Here is a 21,611-nt window from a genome sequence, read left to right on the forward strand (position 1 = left end):
ATCAAATTAACAGATGGAAGCTAAATAATTAGCGAACAACTACGGAGCGAAAGAATAACGATATGAATTATTACGATAAAAAAATCATAGAAAAAACAGGAGGACTAAAGAAGGTAATGAATGAACTGCGCATCAAAAAATATTTTATACTAAGTACGAAAAAGACAAATGGTAAAAGAACCAGGAAAATAGAAGAGATATTGAAAGCTGCTACAGAGTTTTACAAAAACCTATACCAAAGCCAAAAGGTGGAAAAAACGGTAAAAGAGTATAATACATTAGCCAATAAAAAGATTATCTGAAATATTTCAAAAAGGAACTATAAAAGCTATAAGAACAACAAAGAATGACAAAGCTCGCGGATCAGATCTCATTACAAAGTTTATAGAGATATTCAATGAATTATTGAAACCAAAAAGAAGCCTGATAATTGAATTATATCGACCATCATATTATGGCACAAAAAAGGTGACAGTTCCATTAGTTTAATGTCCAATATTTATAAAGTATTATCAAAAATTATACTGTCAAGAATTGCCAACATCCTTGAAGAAAATCGGCCCAAAGAACAATCTGGATTTCGTTAAATTTTTTAAATGGTTTTAGGTTTATAATATGTGCATTCTAACATGCTCACTGTACGAGTGTCAAACGTAGACATTGACAGAACAACTAACAAACATAATAAATGTGTGTTAAAACAGAATAGAAAAAAGTGTAATGGATGCTAAAGGTAAAGAGCGAGAAAGATAAAAATACATAAAAAGTAAAAAGAGATTAAAAAATGCATACTTAACATACAAACAACTTATTAGATGTTGGAGAAAATACATCATTAAACAACTATTGTGCAACGGCTCAAGACAAGACGATGTCGATATACGAGATCGCAGAAATAGTTGGATACGCGCTACCTCTTCCTATGACTCCAATTAAATTAAGGAGCGTTTTTATAAAAACTTATAAAAAAGATCGGCATTTAGTTTCAATAAATCCATCAGATGTGGCTTTAGGTGTATCAGATTACCTCATCATTAATAATTAAGAAGAAATATCAGAGACTGTTACTAAAATAAATGATGATGTAGCTGAAACTGTAGACACAACACAAATATCAAGACCCTTTATGAAAAGATCTCATGAAATCTTCACATTTCAAAAACTTTCCCTGTCTCAGTTTCCAGTTCTGTTGTGGTTCCTAGGGTTTCAAGCCACACTATGTACTTAGTATTTTCAATGTCATGACGTTACTGTACCCATTTGTCATTTCGTTTAGAATGGAATAAACAAATACTTTGTATTTAGAAACAAATACAAAGCTGCTAACGCTTAGCGCATTATCCTCGTTGTTTCTATCCACTTCTCTTACGCTTTTAACAATGGTATTATTGCCATCCATTTATTTCTATTTCTGTTTCTCAATATCTAATGAATATGAAACTCTGATTTCCACTTTCTAAATTTACCACTTCGTAAATTGTTTTTTAAAACCCACCTAAAGTTTCGGCTCTTACGTAGTCACCATTGTCACGGGCAGCCGAGATGGAATTTTCTGTCAGTAAGTGTTCTATTTTGTCTACTACCTTCACGGATCCACTAATTTTTTACAACGATTCCTCTCGATATTCGCAAACTGAGCTTAAGCAATCGTCAGCTGTGCCAGTATGGCCACGGAAATAGGATTTTATATTTTTGATGAGACGATCTCACGTTTTATATACTCGTAACTGCCAGATTTTCTGTATTGAAATAAGAAACTGCTATATAGAAAAGAAATTAATATAGAAAGATATCCGAGTTCACAAACGAAGATCTGTAAGTTGTCAAAATGAATGTCTATTTTTAAAATCTGAGAAGATTTCTAACCCTCTTGTTAATACTCCTCTGCTTTTGTCCAATATACGACAAACCGCTATCAAAATCAAGTTTATATACACTCATTTGGAAAGGAATGTTGCTCTTAATCGAACTCATGACTTCTCACTTGTTTAGAAGGTTTTTTTTTTCATAGAAACTTTCTTCAAGACGGTGCCTATTCTGTTAGTAACTATCGTCAGAAACGGTAGTGTAGTTGTGTTATTTGGCACAAAATCATACTTATCTTTGTGCATCTTGATAATACTATGTATATACTATAATACTATGTATAGAAAATTCACACATACAGATTGGTAATAGAAATTACACCACCATCACCCTAGAAAGTGGGTTACAGTTTGTAAATCTTTATTTCAGAGGACCCATTAACTTTGCGATGCTGGACATCTTAAGGCCGAGTAACATTAAAATAAAAATGTTACTTTTGTGGCCTTGAAAGACAGATGGCGAATATTTTGTACAAAATTATGACTCCCAATTCTGACAAGTTGCCCATATGCGAAGACTGTTTTCGTCCGGCCCTTTCAAAATAACATACTGTTAGAGTGCTAAGTGACGAACATATGATATCAACAATAGAAATACTGCGCATTACTGCTCTTCAGAATTATCGCATCGGCCACTAACTTCAGACTATAGCACAGCAATTTACAGATGCCTTCTCAAAGTATCGTTTTGTTATATTCTATGTTACATAAACATTCAAGGGAACTAAACAAAAAAAAATCACTATCTTATTTGTAAGTCCTAAGATAATAATCTCTAATTGATGTAGGATAATTCAAAATTCTACTATACTAAACTTTTAGCGAGGTATTCTTAATGTGTATGGAATACATCAGAGGTGCATCATCAGACGGACAAGCCAAACACCACTCTCGAACTATGCTAAGTTTCACGTAGTGTGTTACTACTGACAGCATGGTCAGATGTCCTAAGCAGTCTGGAACATGACTAAGCAAAAGCCCAACCGGCCTATTGCCTTTATATTTTTTTGCCTTAAAGTTTTGTTTGATTTATTTTGTTGTCTAGATTTAGTTTTAGAGATTGTACGCAGAACCCGCTAGGTGTTAAGGGAATGACATATTAATTATTGATGATGCTCAAGACCTCTAGAATACCAAAGTTGACAAAATGAGACTATGAACACTAACTGGAAGCTCTCTATAGCATTTGAAAGCATTTCATTCATGTTTTTTTTTTATTCATTTCAACTATAAATAACGGTGTACTGAACGTGCCTATTCTTTTTGTCTATTTTATTTCACATACTGTCTGTAATAAATAATCTATACACTAATTAGCTACTATAGGTGAAGATAAGCTTTCAGTATATCAACGTGTATCCACGACTTCTGGTCTAACTGAAGTCATTAGACTGAAATGTGGGAGGCCGAGAATCTCCCGGCCAGGGAAAATCAACTGAAAGATGTTCTTCTAAAACGACTGTGGGTTAAAGTCAAACCAAGTCAAATCATAGTCACGGGTAATTGATTAAAACTCACATTATTTTTATAGTTATATATTGGTTAAAATTATATTATATTATTATTTGTAATCTGTTATGTTGAACAATAAAATATTTATTCGTAAGTGTTTTTTCGTCTATTTACAGGTCTCGCTTCCAAGGACATATACATATCTATATGAGACATCTGAAACTATTTTGGAATGACTGAAAAATTAAATTTCGGACTAAATACCATGTCTATTGAAAAAAGCAGTTTATTTTATATTTCAATTATATATATTTGTAAATTATAACCAAAAAACGTAACCTCAGTAACTAAATACTTGATTAAAATATGGTCAGCGGATGATGAGTATCGGATATTTTGTTTTCATTATTATTGTAATTAATGAATGACCCAATTGTATGTTACATTAAAAAATGGTTTTATTTTATAAAAACTCAAAAAAAGTTCAGATTCAGAAACACTCGTTACCAGAAATCCTTTACCTTTCACCGAAAGTAATTTACGAAACTCGTATACGTTAAATCCGAATTCTAAAGTCGGGTGGTATTTAATCAGCGTCCAGCCATCGACTCCACAGTCTCCGCTGCATTGAAACTTCATGCGGACTGCGGCAGATTGAAATAAAATCACGAAGCAAACCAACCATTACAAAAATTCCCCTTTCCAACTTCTGTGACTTAGAATTTTTATCCTGACCTCGATTCTTCTATTGACACACCGTTTCCATTGTACTGTGTTCTTATATCACGAATTTGTTTAAAAATATAATGGTTTTCGAGATCGCTTTATTATTCTATGTAAGAGCCTCGTTCACGATTGCAAAAGTAAAGTGTTGATTAGTCACTTTCCAATTAAGTTAAATTGACATTTAAACCGATAATGTAACTATCTAATCAATATATATAATAGTCTTTATCCTAGACTTTGCGGCTGGTCGATAAATTAATAGAGCAAAAAAACTCCGTAGCTTCTGGTCATAACGAAGGTTATCCGTTGATCGTGCAACTTCAAGACCAAACTTTTTAAAAGTTTCTAATTTTTAACGAAACCATTTTTTAAATCATTAAAAGCATTAAAATCGGCCTCACTTTCATTTAGTGCTTTTATCAAACATATCACACGTTCCTTTTAAGATGGAATAGATATGAAAATATAGATTTTTATTTCACTAAACTTATCCCAACTATATAAATAGCGGTTCGTATAAAGATTGTAATTAAACCACAATACCCTGACCTACTTACAAGTATAACATATTGGTTAAAAGATAAAAAAAAAACATTAGACCATTCAAATTATTTTCATGGACAATGGACATGTTTATATAAAATTGAAATAGAGATTTTTTATCTTCTTATAAGAATAAAAAAATAATACTTAAATAGCTATAAGTTATCAAAATATTTCTGTGAAGGCTTAATACATAAATTATTTTCGAATAAAGAGATTAAATTAATCATTTGTGTAATTTTTTGTTTATGTAGTAATTTCTTACAATTTGATTACTCATATAGCTATTATTTGTAACAGCGACATCTACCGAACTTTAGGGATATGAAAGGTAAATAACGTATTCTAGAAAGGTTTAAAATGAAATTGACTGCGAGAAAGCAAACCAGTTTAGTAAAGTAAATGTAGATGGCGCTTAGTAAAATTATTGACTTGTGTTTTTCCATGATTTGAATATCAAAAATAATTCATTAATAATCTCGGCAACTATGTTAAAATTTCCTTGTAGAATAGAACATTAACATTTCAATTAAATTTTAGTGTAGTAAATAGATTCTCTTTTAATTATCAGATAATGCTTTAAAAACACTAGAAATAAAACATACGTCAATTTTTTTTAAGAATATGACCATTGGACTTTACGTAGCTCGACTTATAAATATATATTATTTTTGACCTTGACGCATTGCTGAAAATTAGTTAATTAGTCTCAAGTTGTTCGTTTAATAGAAAAACAAAATTTTACTTAAATTTTATATTGATATCATCACGACTTAATATAAAACCAGACACAAACATCGGGACAGCTCCAAGATTAACCTCTAAAACAGCAAGTTATATTATAGCAAGTATTTAATTAATTTTTTTAGAAAATAATAGGATAATAGGAAGCACATTATGGGGGACGGTTTTTAATTCACCTAGTAGAAACATAAAGCTGAATGCAATACATTCTATATATAAGTAATTATTTATCGTTATAAAATTATCCTAGATCATTCTACATAGAATACAGATAAAAAATCTCACTATTTACATTTTATCATTGCATTGAAGACATCGTGCGTTTGATTACGTAACAACCACAAAAGCTGCGGGCAAACGCAGGACTAATTCGAATATTATTAATAGTACTTATTACTGGCTTAAAAATATTCATTTTATAAAAAAAATACGTTAAATAAAAAGAAAATAATGTTAAGATATACAAACGTTAACAACCAATACCTATTCCTATCTTTTTACACACACAATCAATACGAGAGAATGATTACATAACCGCCCTTGGCCAAGTTTACTTTCGCGCAATCCATGTTCGTTCCCATAGAAACCAGATAGACCGCCACTTTTGATCTAAAGAACAATAGAACGGTGTACACAAAATTAAACTCGTCTTAATACTACATGTATTGTCTTTTATAATATTCTCAAGAATGTCATACCGTTTTAATTGTTGTAACAAATTATGTAATTAGAATATAAATATTGAGTGCAGCAATAACAAATGTAAATTCCTCGTCAGTTACAACAATAAAAATCGGAGAATTAGTGTCAATTGTATTCAAGTAAGTAAATCAGGGTGAAAACTTATACATCACTCCGCTTCCAAAAAAAATTGATTTATTTAAAAGTACCTTTAAAGGTACCTATATCTACCGAATTTTTATATTTGACGAATAAAAAATCTTAGTTAAACAAAGCATACATAGTTCTTGTATTCAATATTATTTGTTAACTGAAATTTCTTATAGTCATTTATTAATGTCAATTATTATTTGGCAGGACATGTTATAAATTAAACATTTCACTCACATACTAGTTAGTAATTTATATTAATATTTGCGGTCATATACAAACATCTTTGTTTCTACATATTGCGTTGACATTTAGACTTCTTACGTGATATTAACTAGAATTCCGAAGCTGTCAGATGGTAAGTTTAGCAACACCTAAATAACGAGGATTTGAAAGATTTTCTTTCACAATTATTATAATTTATATCGATATTATTGAAAATATCAGTGGTGCTGCCAAATTATGTAATGTATTTATCAACATTGATTCATCTGTTTGGACTCCAGTATGATAATATGCTTACATGAAAATCTAATGCTATTCAGAAAAGCTCAAGATGTTACTTGAATTTTTATTTATAAAATGTTTATACATCGAATTCAGGGGTCTTGTAAATTAGAAAAAACATATCCGATTCTGTTATCCAAGACATCGTAATATTGATATTGTTTCCACATGTAAACGTACCTCTAATAAGTGTACGTTAATTTTTCATTGAATTTTATGAAATGATAGTACTTCCATTTGAAAGAGGATATAACTTTGAAATTATAAAAGCACTTGCTCCTTCAAACACAAGCGAAATGATTTACAACGTAACGTTTGCATCGTGTCCTCTTTTGTCCTCAGCTTTTCAAAAAAAAAAACACTTTCGTTTCAGAGGAGGTAATCGAAATTGAACTTTAAACCGATGCATCTAAGAGTGTTAAACAAATTAAAACTCGGTAGAAATGTACTTACGTATGCAAGGCGCGTTCAAGTGTATGGGTCAGGGAAGAATTAAACCCCGGGAGGAAAAGGAAGACATAAAATCATGGACAAATTGGTTCTTTCATGATTAAAAATATGACACATTTCTTTTTGACCAACAACCTTTTTTTTCGAAGTTATAAATACGAATAGGTATTAAAAAAACAAAAAAGATTTACAGTTATTCTGTAGGCTGTGACCTACCTTCATTACAAAGACTATATTAGATACTGAAATTCTAAATTTTAATAAATACATATATTATTATATTCTCCTCCTTAAGACGTTATTTTTTTCAATATCAACAAGCGTGGCTATAACGTTTTCTCTTCGGACTTTTATTTGTAATTTTGCAACGTCTCAATTATGCTGTATTTAAATAGAAAATCATGAAAATGTATTATAAGAGTGAGATTATGTTATAAACCCTTATCTTGCCTCCACAATCAATAACGTCTGTGTCACTTAACCCGTTCAAAGAGGCGAGGTAACTGACTGTATATTTATAGACCTAATAGCTAAGTTCAAGATCCTCTTAACATAAAATGCTCGCTGAGTAACATTCTTTATTCGTGATATTAATAAAGGTAATATAAAAATAATAATAATTTAAGGATAGGAATCGTGTTATAACGATATTAGTGGTATTATAGTTTTGTTGTTTCAATTATTGAATACCTTGTTTTTAAAGTTACCTTTTTACGAAATCTCTGCAAGATAACAAAGATGTGTGTGAGGTAATAAACAATAGGATTGTTTTGGAGATGAAGGGAATAAAAACTCCTTTCTTCTTTACATACTTTACAAACAAAATGGAAGAATCGTGTTTTATTGCTACGTAACGTCACACATGTGAAAACGGTGCCTTATAAGGATTTTCACGTTGCAGTTTTGAACAGTCGCACTCTTAGTTTACGACAAAACAGCCTTGTTGTAAATAGATAACGTTCGAATTATTTTTAAGTAATAATTAAAGAATTTTGAAGTTTCTTCTTCAGACACAGTGTCTAGCTGCTGTACAAGTTTTAAAATAAAAATACTGCATCCTGCCGTCCATAAACAGTTCAAACACCGCGGCATTGCCAGCTAAAGTTTCTTTTGTAAAAATGAAAATGAAAAAAAAAACTTATTAATATTTACAGAAAACATTAAACTAAAGATTATTTAATATTCGATCATAACAAAGTAAGTTGAAATAATCATAAATATGTTGAATAACCGATAACAATCCCTCAAAGATGAATGAACTTGAACGCGAATTAAATATTTATGATTTAAATTATTTATAACATATCTTTCCTTATTTTTTTTATAATGTTCAGTGGCAAAGGCGTCCAATATATTTTAATGTGCATGGAAACTTGTAAAAGTAGGCGTAGGATGAGAAAGCAATTCGAAGTGAGGCTGTAATCTTTATTATTAATTCAATTTATTTACTCCAGTCATTATCTCCATACCCCACCATAAAAACCGCAGTAAATTTTATTACATATAAGAATATTGGAATTATAAAAATGTATTGGTCTGACGCTCAAAGCTATCAAATAATTAATTAACTCCAATGCTATAAATGTGAAAGTTTTTACATTTCTGAGTCTTTTGGATTTTGATCAATAGGATAGGCACTTTTGAATAAAAATATTTTTTTATAAACGACACATAAAAAGAGCTGGTGACAGTCGTTCATAAACCTTAAATGTTTCAAAATTTACTACGTAATAATCAATAATAAGTATATTTTAATATCAGAACTGAATACGGTTTCTATTTAAGGGAATGTTATTTCACTGTCATATAAATTTGCTAGACTATTCTCGCTGTTCCCAACTACCCAACCATATATTCAGCCTCGAAAGACGACTTTGATTGCCCTTGTTCGTCTATTTATTTACCTTATTTCGGAAAGCATTAGCGTAACGTCAAAACATTATACTTAATAAGAACTAAATATCTAATATCTAACTTCACTAACTGTTTTAAATCGAATATCAGTGCAGAATACTTGGGATATATGAAAATAATAATTTTTTTAGCACTTCTTTGAAATAATTGGGTTTGTAATAATGAAACCAAAACTTCATAGGACTTTCTAGGTATAAACTCTATGTGACGATTCAGTATGATTTTCGAGTCTAAGAAAACTGGATCTGTGATAAGACAAGTTTTATGTAGAAGGACATTGTTCGTTGAGTTATAATAAGCGCTCAGTGTCTTTGCACTTCTAGAAAAAATTACCTGCCTACATTTTTCTCCACTTATGGTAATCCTATTTTTACATATTAGTTGAAAAGTCTATTTGAAGTTTTTTTGTTCCCCTAATGATATGTACGATCTTCACGTCTACACATTTCAATGAATCCCAGATTATTTTTTTTTGACAAATGATTTGACAAACCACAGATCCTTACTCGTGAAGATACATCGAGACTATAACATATCAAGATTAATCCGTGCGGTTATTGAAGCTTATTTCAAAAGGGAATGTGGCTGCCAATTATCTAACAGCTGAGAACTTGCCGTCAAAAATATATAATCCCATGTACGTGACCACACCACAAGACCTCAAGACACTGTTAGCGAGCTCGTCTTTCGTTCATCCGGAGTGGTACGCTAAAAAATTAAGACAGTATATGACAAATAACTAACTGACAGGCGCTTCCATCTCTTCTGTATTTACGCTTCCATCTCTTCTGTATTTACGGTTGCTTTAAAGTAACCAAAACCTAGGGGAACATGTAGATATATACCCGTAATAATAAGAAGCTCGTAGTATCCGAATAACTCAGTTTCCATTCACTGTTTTATTCTACTAGTTTTTTTTATCATCTAACTTAAAAAAATAAGTGTGTTTAAGACAAATATGGACCCTACAAATATAATTTTAGATGCTGCTCTTAAGGTATTCCTAAGAAAATATAAAAGATAATAATAATAATATAAGAATAATATAATAATAATAATATAGCCTTTTTATTCAGATCTTTAAATTACATAAATATTATACATTTAAAAAACTTATTCAAGCAAATTAAAGTCAAAAACTTATTCTATTATATGCTGTTTAGTAATATTTTGCAAATCTGTTTGCCATTCGGCAAAGACCTTCTCCAATCGTTTCCACTCAGTCCTTACTTGAGCTACTCTATTCCACATCACACCTGCCACCTCTTTGATGTCGTCGTCCCATCGTTTTTGAGATCTCCTTCTCTTTCTTTTCCCTTCCCTTGGGTACCATACTGTTACTTTCTTGCTCCATTTATCATGACCTCTTATCATATGGCCTGCCCATTTCAGTCTTTTGATCGTCAGTGTAACATCTGTGGTCTTGGTTTTATTTCTGATGACATGGTTTTTTAATCTGTCTGATCTCTTGATATTCAGCATACTCCTCTCCATAGCGTATTGGCAAGTTGTAAGTTCGCTTATCAATTCTTGGGTTGTAGTCCAAGATTGGCAGACATATATAAGGACAGGCAGTTTGTGATTCTTCTTTTTACCTCGTCGTGCATCTGTTTTTTATGCGTTATGACCTGTCCACGGTAAATGTTATCATCAGACTGGGCAATTTTCGACTTTCTCAAGGTTACTGGGTCTTTTTTCCATTTGTCGTCAGTCTCGTTTTCACTGGGTTGAGTTTTAGTCCTACCTTTTCACTTTCGACCGCGAGGTCTGCTATCATTCTACTAATTTTTTCAGATGTTTTAGCAAATAGGACTATGTCATCAGCGAACCTTAGATGTGTTAGCGATGTGCCGTCAACGTTGATTCCCGAATTTTCCCAACTGAGTTGCCTGAATATTGATTTCAGTACAGCCGAAAATAGTTTAGACGATAAGGGGTCTCCTTGGCTGACCCCCTTTCCTATTTTGAATGAGCGACCTTTCTTCTCTAACTGGATTCTGGCTGTGCTGTGGCTGTATATGTTCCTTATTAGACGAATATATTTATGTGCTATCCCTTGCTCTTCTACAGCTTTCCAAATGTTTTCATATATCAAAGAATCGAAGGCTTTACTGTAATCAATGAATGCAATATAGTATGTGAGCTGGTATTCTCTGTACTTCTCTAAAACTTGCCGAACTACATGAATGTGGTCAATCACAGAGTATTCTTTCCGAAAACCTGCCTGTTCGATGGGTTGGTGTTCATCCAGTGTTCTTTCAATTCGTTTCAAGATGATTTTAGCGAAAATTTTGTATATGTTGGACATAAGGCTATCTTTAATATCTTTGTTTATTACTGTTAACTTTTGTCTTCTGTCTCGAGTATCTTTAGCGTTGATTAAGAGACTTCTCTTCTCCAGCAGTTCTGTGGCATTCTTTGAAAGCCAATTTTTGTGTTTAGTTTTGGTATTTGTTGCAAGGTTTATTTCGGTTTTTATGGTATTTTCTATCCAGTTGTACTTTTCTTGCGTTTCTAATGTTTTTGTATCAAGTAGGTAGTCTGACAATTTATTCTTTAGCGCATTGGTTATTTGTTCCAGCTTATGGTTCCCTAGTTTCATGTTACTTGTGTCCTGTCTTGGTCTCGGTATTTTTGGTTGAGTTGTTACCAGTTCAGCTCTAATTAGTTTATGATTAGTTTTAAAGTACAGTTTATTTATTACCGTTAAATTAGTAAAGTATTTGATTCTTGTTTCATTATTGTCGCTAAATATAAAAGATAATAAGAACAAAATCTTTACAGCTTGTCTTCTAACAATTAAATTATTACAAGATATGTAAGACGGTATTAATTTCCGAATCTTCTAAAACTTAAATTAATGCGAGAGAAAACTATGGTCTACCCGATTCAAGTATTTTTCAAAATTAATTTCAAATGTAAAAGCGTCATTTATATTTTTAAAACACTCTATTAATTCGTTCTCTTGATTACAGAATCATTTTATAATAAAAAAAGATCAAACCTTACTGTATTGCCTATTGAAAATCCCGATTTTATTTCTTTTCATGTATGTATATTTGTACCACAAACACGAATCCGACGACGTGTGATTTGTCAAATACGAATAATCTGGTTTTCTAAAAGTTTACATTTAATCAAGGTCACATACATATGTATTCGTACATACACATATAAAAATAAGTCTCTTATTTATTTCTAATCTATGTATAGTATTATAAAGCAAGCACTCGTAAAGATCGTCCCCTTAGAAACACAAATAGTCAATTTAAAGCTTTATTATTTATTTACTTAAAGGAGAAGTTACTAAGATCTGAGAAGTCATTGATAGGACCTTCAATGTACTTCATCAGGTGAACTTCAACAGGAATTCTTATTTGTTTTCAAATCAAATTCAAATTCATGAAATTATTCAAATTAAAATGTAGATCTAAATCCATAGCAGTTTATTGAATATAATATAAAAAAGCTTTTTTCTTCATTTAGGTCAAGATTTCGGGTTTGATTCTGCATCATTTATTACCTTCCTAGCTTTTATCTACTCTTCCACGTGACTACGAATTAGTTTTATTTCATTATAATTATTTTTATTTGTCGATCAGCGAGTAGGACGATTTAAAATTGTAAACCATATTTATTTCTTAATCTAACGCCTCTAAATGGTTCGTCCACATGTACTCATTAGGAAAAAGATCTGGACCATCTTATTTACCACGTATGACGTATCATGTTATTTAAAATGTCTTATATAATGAAATTCTCTTTAAATTATACATTGTTATGTTGATTTAGTACTTACGTAATGCAGGTAATTAGTATCTGCAAGCGCACAATGGCAGCTGTATTTTTAACTTTGCAGTCGATGTCTGTATATATGAATGTCTATGACATCATAGCCCTCAAACGGATCCATAGATTTTTATACGGTTTTATTCAAACCAGGTTCTCTTCGGTGGTTCAAAGCTTATTGTTTGATTGAGTTCCAGAAGTATTCGAGTGTCAGCTCTTTTCCAAAATGATGAAAGGATTTCTGGCCTATAATTACTCGATGTAATGGATCATGCGTGTCACTTTTTTCTTTCTTCTTTCATGTCTCCTGTGTATAAAACTATTCAATATTTTTTCTATTCAAATACCTTATATTTAGCTACCAAGAACGTTATCTTACTTTCGCTCTATAAATAATAAGATAACAATTATTAAGTTACCGTACATTTTTCATGTTGAAATGAAATATGTTTATGATTGATGAAATGCTTACTTGCCATCCTGTGTAGACTTTTTCGTAAGTCTTATAAGGTAGAATTTAATTCTCATACAAACAAATCTAAATAGATTAATCATTACATTTTACTGATGCGTACAGACCCAATCATTAAATGTAACATATATATATCACTTATTTATTTAATATAAATGTTTTATGAGCAATATCTTTAATATTAATGTTATTTACTTAGCGTATGCTATGAAATTTAACTGATGGCCAATTAAAGAAAATACTGTGATACATATATCGCAATATAAAGGTACGTGGAAATTTTATATGGTGTCAGTACGAGGACCAGTTTTGGAAGTAGTTTTTATAGTAAAAATAACTTTATATGTGTAATGTTCAAAGATATAATCTTATTAAAGACCTTATTTAAGAACTTTAAATCTCTTGGATGACGAAAATCGTCTACATATAAATATTTTTAATATTATTTATTACGTAAATAGTTTATTTGCTTGCCAACTGCTCAAACCTAATTGGACAAGATTATTGTAGACAGGTTGAAAGGTCGTCTGCGCTGTTGACCTTTAACCTTATCTTGTATCAATTATAATGCAACCCACCAGTCGATGTCATTGCTTTTTTAAACACTCAGTATTTAATTGACTAGAAATCATTTTATAAGATTTAAATTCATACAAATTATAGTAAATATAGATTGATGTGTGAAGCTTAGAGTCATAATTTCTCTTACCGCAATATCAAGCAATTTGTTAAGATAAATAACAATAAAAGGTTAATTAGTTAAATCACTTTTAATATTTTATTTCTTTTTCACATCATAAAGTTGGTTTTGGTACTTGACAATTCACTTATATCATTTTACCTTGTTTTTGTTTCCGAACTACATTTTTACTTACTGTATTATACATAAAAAATTAAATAAGTTTTTTTTTTGCATCCTGTATTATGTCTCTTCGTTGTTTTTGAAAACCATTCCTCAATTTATGATGAAATATTTGTAGATTGGTTCGGGTACAACACCAAGGATTATTAGCACGAAATATCTAAAGACATATAAGAGAATTTCTTTTATTTTATTGAATCTTTTTGATACTTTAAAAGATTTTTTTTCTATATTTACAAGCCGCTAGCCAAAGCTAGTTTGTTATATAAAAGATGTTCTTACGAATCGTAATGAAACAAAAAATAGTTCATTCTTCAACCGTCTAGACATATATTTCTTTGTAGATTCCTACCACCCTAGAACCTTTATAGGTAAGGAATTCGCCAGCTGCCATATCTAATATAACACAATTAGTAAACAAGTCATGTCAATCGAATTAACATATTTTCTTAAATTAAATTTAAAAAAAAAACACATTTTTAACATAATAATTAATATAAAAATAATAAACACGAACTCAAACAATTTGCCGTTGAAATAAATAGTAACGTCGGTGTTAAATTCGACGGAGAAAAGTGTGGAAATAAATAAGAACGAAAAAAAAATCACAAACCAAAATTAAAATGAAATATATCGACAGAAATAGCTTCGTTATTAAAAATAACATGATAAAGATAGTTAAGCGATGATAATCATAAAAGCATTAATTTTCTCGTTTCAAACGTCAAAAAGTTACTGCTGCGTGTTAAACAAAACCTTTATTTTACATTTTCTTAAATTTGCATACAAAATGTGTGGCGAGTTGACCTACATAATGAAAACTAATGTTTATGCTAATACACAAAGTTCATAAAATACGAAACGCGTCTACAACAACTTTAACTCTAAAAAATATTTTGTTCTAAAGTAAAAAAAATATTAAATTTTATCTGAATAAGAATAAAAATTGAATCTCATTAAAACGCAATATCAAATTTAAATTATTTATAATAAAATAATAAATATACTTAATATATTAGTATCTATTTAAACTTTTCATATTATCATAAGCAATTATCTTATAAAGTTATATATTCTTTTAACAAGCACTAAATATATGTTAACACTATTTCATGGTACAATTTTTTAACAATAACCGAACCCTCGGTATTACTTAACGTATAACTCTACAATAAATCCCGTTTCTAAGTCATAATTTATAGAAGTAAAGGGATAACAACTAGCACGTGTATTAGGGAAACACTGTTAGTCCATTATACATAACATATAAGGAATTGTAGCAGAGATTCAATTCTTGTTACTATAGTTACAATTTTAACAACAAAGGGTGAAAACGGATACGAGTAAGATCAAACAAAACTAGTACCATTTATTTTAAACCTTATCAGGCAAATTATAAGGATGATATTATCAAATGCAATGACATAAATTTAACTCTGTACAGTTTTAAAGCGTGATGCTAGCGATAAAACCGTTCTCACAAAGAATATGGTGTTACAGAACAAAGACTGTGTAATTAGAACTCTGGTTTCATAATCTTAGATTAACGAATATTGATAAACATAATATGTTTTATTTTAGGCCGAATGCATATGTAAGTAAATTTAAAATGTTCGTCTGTCAAATTAAGCAAGAACTCTTATACTTACTTATTTTTACGGCAATATAGTTTTTTTTAATTTGTCGCTTAACTATTCGATCTTATTATTGTCTTAATATTCCATTTGGATTGGACAGATTAAATGGAATTTTAAAAAATAGCTGAAGCTGTAAGGAATGACTTATACATCCGAGACGCATTAATTCTATGTAGTTATATTTAAAACTACCCCTATTCCCAATTTCGGCAGCACGGAATATTCATTTCTTACTATTCATTACGAAATATGTTGAAAATTCCCAAAAACAGGGTCTAAATTACTTATATATATCAATGAAAGTCCCGCTATCATCTTTCCATCTGTGTCGGAGTTTAGCACAAAGAAACAGACGGATAAACTGACAAAATTTTAAAAAAATGTGACTTTATTGTATATACCATGCACCCATATATGCATATCTTAAGGCGTTGAATGAAAATTGGCTATTTTAAAATTATAAACAAACAGTTCCATTTCATATACATATATAAAAATAAAGTATAGATTATAATACCAATATTGTCAAAACATATGCTAAACCATTACTAAAAGATAAATAATGAATTTATAAAGATGATAAAGAAAATAAAATACAACAATATACAAAGCAAAGCTCATGTCAGTGAACATTAGTTACATTAATTACGAACGATCACGTCAGAGGTTACGTTAGAAATGACGTGAGAATATCACAAATCAACTTGAACATTATTGTTTATATTATCAACTCCACCTCTACAACCTGTATGTCTTTTGATTTTAATTAACTCTTTCTAATAATAATAATGACATCGTAAGTTTTTAGGCTTACATTTCAATGGTTTATTCTCTTTAATGAGTTTCATAACTAAATATAAATAGCTGCACTCAACTGTTAATTTTTTAACACATTTTTTTTATACATTTTATATCTCCTTATGTGATGTACACATTATTTTCTATTTAGCTTCATGACCCCTCTAGATAGAGGAAGTCAGTGTTCGCGCTTCCTACTTCCGCTGATTTACAAATACATTTCCTTCGTAGTAGGTGTTAGGTATTAGGTATAATGAGAGCACACTCCAACTTTTTTATCAAATAAGTACATTCACCTGTAATTTATATTATATTTTTAATTTTATATATGAATAAATATATATTTTTAAGTTTAAAGAAAGTAATTAGAATTACACATTTTTTTAAATTATTTTAAATACTTAAATAAATAAACATTTACAATAAATAATGAGTGACAGTTTATAATTTCTTTTTATAAAGAACTAGCTCTTGCTTGTTGCTCTGGCCAAATTAATGGCCAATTTTCTCGCACTAAAAAGTATGCTTTTCCCAGATCTTATCTATCTTGATGCCAAACTCCAACGAAATCGATTTAGCATTTTAGCCTTAAAAGTAATAAGTAATAACGTGTTAATTGAAATATATTTCATTTAAAAACAGTAAGAGGTGTTTATCGTTGTTTTTGATATCCAATAGAAGTAAACTGAGGCTTTTCTGGACGCTTGTCTTTCGTACTCTTTTCACCATAAAATTAATTTAAAATTTCATTCATATAGTTTGAGTAGTTAAGGTGTCAATGAACCATACTTTCCTGCTAAAATTAAAAAAATATGTTTTGAAATACAAGAGCAATCTCTCTGTATGCTGGTTTGTTAATTTTAAAACAGGAATTATTAAATTATTTTAATAGACAAATAAGTCTGGTAGCGGGTAAAGATCTAACTAATTTAGTAATTGAAACATAGTTATGTGAAAATTATAAAAAATAAGCTTAAGATACAATTAATGATTATTTTATTTTTATTCAATATTTATAAACTAGAATGAACAAATAGGGGACTTATTGCTAAAAATATTTTCTACCTGTACCTAATCCTCAAAGTATAACATTAACATATAAGTATATTATAATATATTCTTATATACATAGATACTATATATTTTAACTACCCGTAATTTAAAATTCTGAATAGTAAAAAGTCGATAAACCTAAACAATACTATCACAATGCTTTGCATTGAGTTTTTTAACTAACGTTTTTTAAAAGTCATACAAAATTAGAGTCTATCGTGGTCAAAAGTCTTATGACCCATACTTAAAAAATCCGGGACCTCACAGGTGGATCCTATTAGTCACGGCTACATCTTCATCGCGGCATTAAAGTAATCACAGATTACCGTAACTTTTTACTGACAACTTCAAAACTAAACAAATCAAACAATATAATATATTTTTTAAGGTATATTATGATTTTTCTGTTTATGAAATCTTTCCAATAGCGACTATTAATTTAAAAGTAATTGCAAAATAATACAATAATATACTATAAATTAATGGCGTTATAGAAAATAACGTTTCTGGCCACAGACTATACTAAATTTAATAGGTTATCTAATGTTATGGGTGAGAATATTATTAATTAAATTAATTAGATATCACCTCGTCATTCAATATTCTTTCGTGTTTTTAATTATAACGAGAGGTAACTCAAGGACATTTTACCGACAGAAAAAAATTATAAAATTAATATTAAATTTTTAATGCGTACCTTTTTTATTTCGCTAACGTCAGATGCCAAATATCTATCAGAACCGAAGCACTTAAGTATCCATAACCAGACCTAGGTCGACATTGTCCTAGTGTGGTATTCATAAATCAATAAACTCCGTAACTAACCGTAAGTACTATTGACAATTTTTATCGCTATAGATACTTGTTTTTTATTATTTACAAAATATTTTAGGGTTCAGTACGAAGAATATATATTTATTTTGTTGCTGTGATAAAATTTTAAATTACTCCGCTTTTAACGAAGTCCCTATATGATATAATATATTAGTATTTAACGATTGAAAGAACTTTTTTTAAAATTTTATTGCTCGTCACTTTTTAATAAACAAGAATTTTATGTTTACTTCAGAAATATTGAGATGTAAAACTTAAGCAATATTTCCTTATATTTATCCCTTTATTTATTATTCATGTCAGCGTTTTATATTAAAAAGGTTTTATATTCAATCCAGTGATAAACCAAACTTTCTCCTATCCCGCCAAGTAGATTGGCTAGAAAATAAGCTTCTCATGTGAACCTATTCAAATATTTACATATATTTAAATGTACACACGTATAAGTATAATTATTTACGTGTTTACGTAAAGAATACGTATGTGTGTGTGGATCTTTTTTAATGTATTCAGTACTCATAGGACTTGATGGTATCAAACCAGGTTTACGAATGATAAACTGGAAAGGAACCTTATGTAGTGTAATGATGCAGACTCGTGATAATGACATTTTTATTGGTATTTTTTGTACTTATATATAGTGAATTCGGTACGTAATTATGTTTCTGTATGTTATTAACCTGTATTGATATCACAAATCTAATATTTTTCTTGTTGAAAATTCAAATTTTACCTTATAACTACATTGAAATAATTAGTATTGTTATACGGAACCTGTCAGTTTCTCTCGTTAAGTACTTGACCTACTTTAATGTAAATAATGTCTTAACATATTGGTTACATAGGGTGGCACCCTCGTTGTAAATAATGAAAACTGATGATTTATCGGCTAAGTTACACCCCTGTCTAACATTACTCGGAAATTATATTGATGTTTGTTGGTGACTAGCTTTTTTTCAGGTACTGTAATAATTTTTTTAAGTGCTCTAAATATTTAACTATTTAACTACACAGTAAATTTTTATTTTTTAAATATTAATTATTCGAAATATTGAAAGGTTTCTGCTGTGAATGTATGGTTGGGTATACGGATAATTGTAGCTCTGTTACGCAAAAACTACTTAACGAATTTTAAAGAAATTTTATAGTAATATAGCTGACATCAAAATAAGAAATATTCTACAATTTATACTCGAATTTCGGTAAGTACCTTCAGAGTTACGGTGCAACAGTTTTATTTTCTGTATCGTCCTTTTATCCTATAGATGACTGACTGATCACTATTTTATAGCCTTACAAAATTTCAAGCAGAAGAAGTCACTGGCAAGAGCTATTTTTATATATTTTATAGTCAATAGCATACTAAAATCAATATTGCTCTGATCTTACCAAATTCTTATTACTTTATTTCTTACTCTTTTTTATCTTGAATGTCCCTTTGATACTCTATTCAAAATAAATTATAAAAATCATCCAATAAAAGTCTATCAATAAAATTGATCTGAGCGCACTCCAAAATTGAGTTCCGAGAGGATTTTATAGCTATATAACGTACATGTATATTATGCCATTTGCATACAAATATTTTCACGTCACTTACTATTTGTGAATACCTTATTATTCTCCAACGTATTTCTATTGTGTAGGTTCAAATATATATATTTTTACGTATAACAGATGATATATCCACATTACCTTACCAAAATGCAGGCTTCACATAGAAGACATCAAGGTCATATTTTAGGAATGAATACCTCACATTTATTTCTGTTTCAAGCAACAAGATTGAATACCGCTCGTTACTTACAGCTTGTAATAAATATTTTTAATAGGTTCACTCGCAACGACGCAAAGTTATGTCGTGTCGTTATGTTACTATTTCTAATAATAGTTAAGAATTTATTTTACTTTTACTTTAATAAGTTATTTATTATCCTTTTCATTTCGTTGACCTTTTTACATGTCTGTACTCGCATAAATGTGTATATGGCGTCATTTCAACCATTATGTACTATGCAAAAGCATATATATATCCAGATTATTTCTTAATTTATTCTATATTTTTGGATAAATCAAAGCAAGAATCCTGGCATGTATGTAATCGAAGGTTATTATATAATGTCGCTACTAAGATATTACGTGTTCGGACTTCTACCTAACTCAGAATTTCAGTGCCTTTATAATAATCCTTATAAATTATTGACATTAAATTATCCATATCTTTTGAATGTTTGCTCTTAATTTATATACATATTTTGGTTCTTTACTTCTTATATGTTCTTTCTGTAACAAATTTTTGTTTCTCTTATTTTTTCCTACTTAATTTTTTTCTAAGTTAATATAAATTATGTTCTAAACGAAAGGTAAAAAGTAAGGAAATCTTTAAGATTGCATCTCATATATTCTTTATACATATTTGATAAATGCATTACCCTGAATTTTTCGAGGGTTTGATTGTGTCCAAAATCAAAAACGATCTTCCAAACATAAATACTATGTGAATATGCATGTTTATTATGGGTACATTTAATTTATAAATCAATTTCAAATTATATTTGAAGAAGTTTTGTTTTAACCTTGAAAAATGAATACAGCGAACATTATAGATAGGACCCCAGTCGTCAGCAAGACGCGACGTCTTGATAAACACCGATAATGTCTCCGGCGTAAATGCTCGTACTCCTAAATTATCATAAAATTGAAACAGAACTGTTATTTATTGGACACGAAATATAAATTATATTCTGTACAAATTATAGTACCTACATATTTATAAAGCGTTTATTTATTTATATACTATACATATTAAAGGATATTTCAAGAACGAACTCAATTACATTAACTTTACAAAAATAAAAGCAATGATATAAATTAAATATAATCTTATAAAAGTTGTAAGACGTTGCTAGATATTTAGAGGCGCCGAAGTTTTTTCTTTCTTTTAGCATAATGGCATACTGATGTGGACTTAAATATAAAACTAGTGGTTACCTTGCCGGGATGCTCAGACGTCCAAATTCATCTGTTTGCGTGCGAATGCATCCGAACACAGCTATCGCGACTTGCGTTTGACTCGAGAGTCGAGACAGCTCCCCGATTGCCCGGCTCCCCGGCACCGTCCTAAATCTCTCAGT

The 21,611-nt window shown here is 29.8% G+C and overlaps 1 long non-coding RNA gene across 2 annotated transcripts; it reads right to left on the bottom strand.

Moving 5' to 3' along the window:
- Positions 1–5,376: 5,376 nt before the first annotated feature.
- Positions 5,377–21,610, bottom strand: LOC133319083 (uncharacterized). 2 transcript variants are annotated; one of them, XR_009752782.1, is made up of 3 exons: positions 21,469–21,610; positions 21,054–21,159; positions 5,377–5,939 (listed from the first exon to the last, which is right to left on the bottom strand). It is a non-coding gene; the product is annotated as an uncharacterized LOC133319083 (long non-coding RNA). The 2 variants fall into 2 exon arrangements; XR_009752781.1 differs by lacking the exon at positions 5,377–5,939 and having other exon boundaries at positions 20,984–21,159.
- Between the last annotated feature and the right edge of the window lies 1 nt (position 21,611).

This window comes from Danaus plexippus, chromosome 12 (assembly GCF_018135715.1).
Source record: "Danaus plexippus chromosome 12, MEX_DaPlex, whole genome shotgun sequence".
Classification (NCBI taxonomy): Eukaryota; Metazoa; Arthropoda; class Insecta; order Lepidoptera; family Nymphalidae; genus Danaus; species Danaus plexippus.